This window comes from Herpailurus yagouaroundi, unplaced genomic scaffold (genome assembly GCF_014898765.1).
Source record: "Herpailurus yagouaroundi ecotype Mexico unplaced genomic scaffold, PumYag 141, whole genome shotgun sequence".
Classification (NCBI taxonomy): domain Eukaryota; kingdom Metazoa; phylum Chordata; class Mammalia; order Carnivora; family Felidae; genus Herpailurus; species Herpailurus yagouaroundi.
In genome coordinates this window covers 63,456,821-63,462,937 of record NW_024412396.1, presented here as the reverse complement: position 1 = coordinate 63,462,937, position 6,117 = coordinate 63,456,821, and positions in this window count along the sequence as shown.

The window sequence follows — 6,117 nt, the reverse complement described above, 5'->3', positions numbered from 1 at the left end:
TGATATTGCTGGGCATGTCGAGCACAGGGACCTGCAGTAAATGCCTTTCCTTTCTCTGGCCCGCCAGGCCAAGAGAGTCCGCTCTCCACTGAGTCTTGGGCCTGGAGGCCTGGGAAGGTGGGTCCCTCAGGCCCCTTGCAGCTGCCCCGTGGCCCGGGGCAGCCTCCTTCCTACCTCTGCCCCGCCGCACACACCAGTTTTGGCGTCTCCTTCTGCCTGGACTCTCACTTGGAGAAATCCTACCTCACCTGTCTTCTGAGTGTCCCTGGTGGTCTTTCCACCCCACTGTGCCTGGACTGGATGGCCCCACACTGTAGTCTTTGAGGGCAGGGACAGGATTAGAGCTTTGAATCTTCAAGAGATGCTTGCTGGCTCTGTGTGGGTATGCATTTAACTTGTCTGTGTGGGGCCAGCTTCCTGAGCGAGCCCTTTCCAAGCCTTCTGGTCTGGCCTGATAACATCCCCCTGCCCTGTTAGAGTCATTTCCTGCCCTGCTGAGCCCTGGGGACAGGCCAAACCAACTCCAAGATCATGACTTTCAAGTTACCTTTTCTCTTCTTAGACTAGGTTTTTCTAGGGAAGTGTGTGTGTGTGTGTGTGTGTGTGTGTGTGTGTGTGTGTGTGTGCATGTGTGTGTGTGTATGAGCGTGTGTGTGTTAAACCAGTATACTTATCTATTCTGCCAGCGCAGTGGAAATATTGTCTTCTGTTCCCACATTTTACTCTCTCATCCTGTCCCTCCAGCTTCTGCATTGTGCGTGAACACGGGCAGAAGGCTTTGGCTTGAAGCCTGGACTCTAACTACCAAGAGTTTCCCAGAATATAGCTTTCTGCCAACTTCTTTGAGCTCCTTAATCTTTGACTTATGGCATCTTTGCCTTTCAGTCAAGATCCAAATGGCCAGGTCCTCTGAACCGGGTCATAATTTAAGCAAAGATGGCGGAGGGGGAACAGAGGCAGCCCTGAGGTGGAAATGGGAAGGCCAGGGTCTCGGTCAACAATCATATCCCAGCTACATGCCAGGCACGCCTGAGGGGGGCTGAGGTACCTGATTAGGTCCTGTCCGTGAAGGGGAGACTAGAGATTGACTCATTCCTTTCAGAAATATTTAAAGAATACCTACTGTGTGCCTTGGAGACAGGGTGTGAAGGGGAGAGTGACAGGGCAGAGGTCAGAGCCAAGGTGGTAAGGTACAGGGATTTTGGCTTTCACTTCCGGTGAAAGGGGAGCTCCCGGAGGGTTTTGAGGGGCCGGGTGACATGACCTTCTCTTCTCTGCCCTGCTGTGTGGCCCTACCCCGGTTAAGCCCAGCTCCCGGCCTGCCCCTGCGTGCTGCATTTTGCGGGAGGAACCTTGCGCGTCATTTGCACTTGATGACAAGTGACCTCGGAGACGCTGCCACGCTTCTGGCATGTTTGTATTCCTGCTCTCACGCATTCTTTTCCCTTCTTAGGCCTTTTATCTGGATGGCATCCTCTCCTACCTCATGACGTTGCCTCATATTTTAGCGAGGAAATAGAGGCAGTTAGGAAACCTCCTTGTTTCCCACCACCGAATCCGTGTCCACTTTCCCTCCTGTCACTGTGTGGAGGCTCCAGTTCCTTTCAAGGCCTGCACCCCTTCACCTTTGCTCACAATCGCCCTGTTGGAGCCTCCTCAGGACTTCACGGCTTCTGGCATTTCTCCTCACCTCTGGATCAATTCTCTGTCTCTCTCTGTTTCCTGGATCATTCCCTAGAGGGTTCATAGATACCCAAGACTCTTCTGTAAAAACCTTCCTCAGTCCCACGTCTCTGTCTCCTCACTGCCCGCCTCTCTGCTCTGTCTCAGCAAAGCCTCTTCGAGGAACCTTTGTCTCCTCGGCCCTCTCGGAGCTTGTGTCCCTGCCCACCCCGCTACTCTTCCTGTCAAGGTCACCCTCCGATGTCGCCTCCCTGTTGCCAAATCCAGTGGTTACGTTTGTGCTCTTATTTTCTTCCCTATTCCAGCTGCCTTTAACCCGCTTGGCCACTCCGTCTTTCTGGAAACTTCTCATCTCTGTTTTTGTAACAGGCCGTCCCGGTTTCTTTAACCTGGTCCTTTCGCTCACTCACTCTCCTCCAGCTTTGACGCCGACCTCCATCCACCGATTTGATGTCTCTGCTTGGATATCGAATGTTATTTAAGTCTGTTGAAGCAGAACTCTTGGTCTTATTCCTCCTCCCCTACAGTAAATGGCAAAACGGTACCACTGTCTGCTCCACTGTGCAGTGTCATATCTGAGATTAAAGAATTTATCTTTAATCCCCGTCCATTTCTCATCCCTTGTGCATCCGTTTCCTATTGCTGCCGTCACCGATTATTACACATTTACTGGCTTGAAACAATGCAGCTGTGTTCTCTGGCTGTTCTGGAGGCCACAGGTTGGAAATGGGTCTCATTCAGGCTCACCTCAAGTGTCAGAGGGGCTGAGTTCCTTCTGGAGGCTCTCGGGAAGGATCCATGCTTTTGCCTTCCTGGCCTCTGCGACTGCCCACATTCCCTGCCTCATGCCCCGCCTCCATCTTTAGAGCAAGGGGTTAGCTTCCTCTGTGACTAGACCTGTTTTCACCACCATCTCCTCCTCTGAGCCGCCTACTTCCCTCTTCCAAGGACTCGGTGGTGCCCCCGAGGTAATCCGGAATAATCCCGTCTCAAGGTCATTAACTTAATCCCATCTGCAGAGTCCCTTTTGCCATGTAAGGTGACATATTCACAGGTCCCGGCAATTAGGGCACAGTCATCTCTGGGGCGCGGGGGTATTATTCTGTGTGCCACACCTCCGGTCCCACCCATTAGTAAATCTTGTTTATTTTTACCTCCAAATCGTGTCTTCCCCTCTGCCCGTCTCTCCCCTTCGGCACTATTTCTCACCTCTGCCCCCTTGTCCTGGCATCCGTCACCCCTCACCAGACTCCTCTGCGGTGACCTTCCAACCATCCCTGCCGTTGCCTCGCCCTCTCCAGCCCCAAGTTCGTTCTCCACACGGCGGAGGGAGGGGTCTTCACAAAACCTAAACCGATCACTTCAACCCCCTGCTTGCACACTCCCCGCCCCCTCCAGAGGCTTCCAGGTGCTCTGAGAAGGAAAGCCACACTCCTGAGCACAGTCTGCCACAGTGTGTTCGTGGCTGCCCTTACCCGCCTCTCTGACTACCATGCTCCCATCTGTCCCCGCTGCTCCAGCCACACGGCCTTCTTGCTGTTGCTCACGCATGCCAGCCGTGTTCCTGCCCCAGGGCCCTTCCGTGGGCTGCCAGAATACTCCTCCCTCAGATCTTTCCGTGGCTCGCCCAGTCTCAGGTAGCCACCCAGTCGCGCACTGCCACGCCGCCCTGTTTTAGCTCTCTGCGCGTCTCTTACCGCTACCTGGCCTTTTCCTGGTTTGTCTCCCCTTCTGGAATGTGAGCACCACGAGGGCAGAGACGCTTCTGTCTCACCCACCACTGTACGTGTCGGGTGCTGGCAGGTGCTAAGTAAATGCTGGCTGGTGGCTAATGCGTGCAGCACTCTGAGGTCAGGCCAAGGGAGCAGGAAAGCTTCTCCAAGGTGACCCTGAACTGCAGCTCACACGACACCTGGGCTGTTGGCAGGAGAAGGGAGGGAGGTACAGCCTGTCCAGGCACCCCCAGGTGAGACAGATTGCCACAGCCTTGGAAGGATGTGGGGGGCCTGGAGAGTGTGCATGTGGGAGGCTGGTGGCCCAGGGACAGCGGTGACGAGCTCTACTTAATAACTGCAGACCCAGACCTCCCTCACCTGGTTCTGAGGTGATGGGCCAGGTCCTGCGAGCCCCCTGTGGGTGACCAGATTACGCACTCCCGAGTCAGCACACTCCAACACGGGCCATCTTCTTTTCTTGATTATTATGATTATTTTATTGGTTTTTTTAAAAATTTGTTTTCAACGTTTTTATTTATTTTTGGGACAGAGAGAGACAGAGCATGAACGGGGGAGGGGCAGAGAGAGAGGGAGACACAGAATCGGAAACAGGCTCCAGGCTCTGAGCCATCAGCCCAGAGCCCGACGCGGGGCTCGAACTCACGGACCGCGAGATCGTGACCTGGCTGAAGTCGGACGCTTAACCGACTGCGCCACCCAGGCGCCCCATTATTTTATTGGTTTTAAGAGAATTTAGTGATTCATCACTTGCATATAACACCTAGCGCTCATCCCAACAAGTGCCCTCCTTAATGCCCATCATTCATTTAGTCCCCCCATCCCAGTCCACCTCCCCTCTTTTCTTTTTTATTAAAAAAAATTTTTTTTTAACATTTACTCATTTTTGAGGGACAGAGAGAGACAGAGCCCAAGCAGGGGAGGGGCAGAGGGAGAGGGAGACACAGAATCCCAAGCAAGCTCCAGGCTCTGAGCCCCGATGTGGGGCTTGAACCCACGAACCACGAGATCATGATCTGAGTCGAAGTCGGACGCTTAACCGACTGAGCCACCCAGGCGCCCCTCCCCTCTTTTCTTGTTAAATTAACTAGTTAATGTTTTATGCAGGCAATGAATGTACACGGTAGTAAAAGTCAAATAATACAAGAGAGAAAAGTAACTTTATTCCTACAGCATCCCTGTGTCCTGTTGCTCCTGTCCACAGACGTAGCCACTCTTGGAACTTTCCTGGGGGTCCTTTCAGAACGAGTGTATGGGGCGCCTGGGTGGCTCAGTCGGTTAAGCGTCTGACTTTCGCTCAGGTCATGATCTCACGGTCTGTGAGTTCGAGCCCTGCGTCGGGCTCTGTGCTGACAGCTCAGAACCTGGAGGCTGCTTCGGATTCTGGGTCCCCCTCTCTCTCTGCCCCTCCCCTGCTTGTGCTTTCTCTCTCAAAAATAAGTAAACATTAAAAAAAATTAAAAAGAAATAGTCAGCATATCTGTATGTGTATAAGAAAGAGTGTTGTTGGTTTCTGGTTTTCACACACAATAGTAACATACTGCATACCCTGTTTTGTATCCCTCTCTGACAGTGTTACCTATTGCTGTGTAACAAACCCATCCTCAAACTTGGTGCCTTCAAATAGCCACCTTTTATTATTTTTCACCATTCTGGGCTTGCCAGGGGAGCCAGCTGTGGGTCTGCTCCGCGATGGAGCTGCCCTTGTCTGGGCCCTCTCCCGTGGCTGGGCCTGGCTGAGACGACGCAGCTGTGTTCCCTGTGGCCTTTCTTAGCCAGCCCGGCTGCGTTCTCAAGGTGGTCACAGAGAAGCGAGAGGAAAGCAGACGCGAGTAAGCCCTTTTCTGAGCCTCTGTGCGTGTCACACGTGTCTGCGTCTGTCCTGTCAATCAGAGCAAGTTACGCGGCCAAGCCCACGTTCAGTGTGAGAGGCCAGAAAGCATGTGGGTTCAGGGGTATGAAGAGCTGGGGCCACTCGTGCAGTCAGGTACCGCGGGACCGTATGTAGATCCGTTTCCTTCCGTGTAAGGGACGCGTCATGTCCCATCACGTGGGGCACGCCGCAGTGAGGACTGTGCAGGTTGTTTTCTGTCCTGTGCTGTTCCCAGTGGGGCCCTATGTAGAAACATCCCCGTTGGTACACGTAGGTGCTCAGGAGTGCACGTATGTATGGGATAAGTTCCTAAGCCTGGAATTACTGGGTCAGATGGTGCAGGTACATAAATCGTTCTGTAGATGTTGCTAATTGCCCTCGGTCGACACTCGTACCGATTTATGCTCCTGCCGACAGTATCCCAGTGTCTGTTTTTCTGTCACTTGCTGGTGGGGAGGGGATGACAAGTGCTGTAGGTGCTGGCGTACCTGTGACTTACAAGAAGCCAAGTAAATGAGATGAAATTCACTGAAACCGTCCTGAGACCAAGAAATGGAGAACCAGGCTGACTTCGCAGGGCAACAACGGAGGGGCAGGGGACGCTGACAACGGCTGGACTTGAGCAGGGGTTTGTTTTTCCTCTTGGATCGGAGCCACCGCGGGATTGGTTTGAATAGACCTAAATGCTTCTCTATTGACAAATGCGAGTTGTTGAGAGTTTTTTGTATTGGTGTCACGTACTCCCTGGAATAGAGCGGAAACCTTAAGCTTTTTTCTTCCGCGTCTGATCCAGTCTCTGGGTGTCAGCTGTTTATCCTGTGAGGGAGA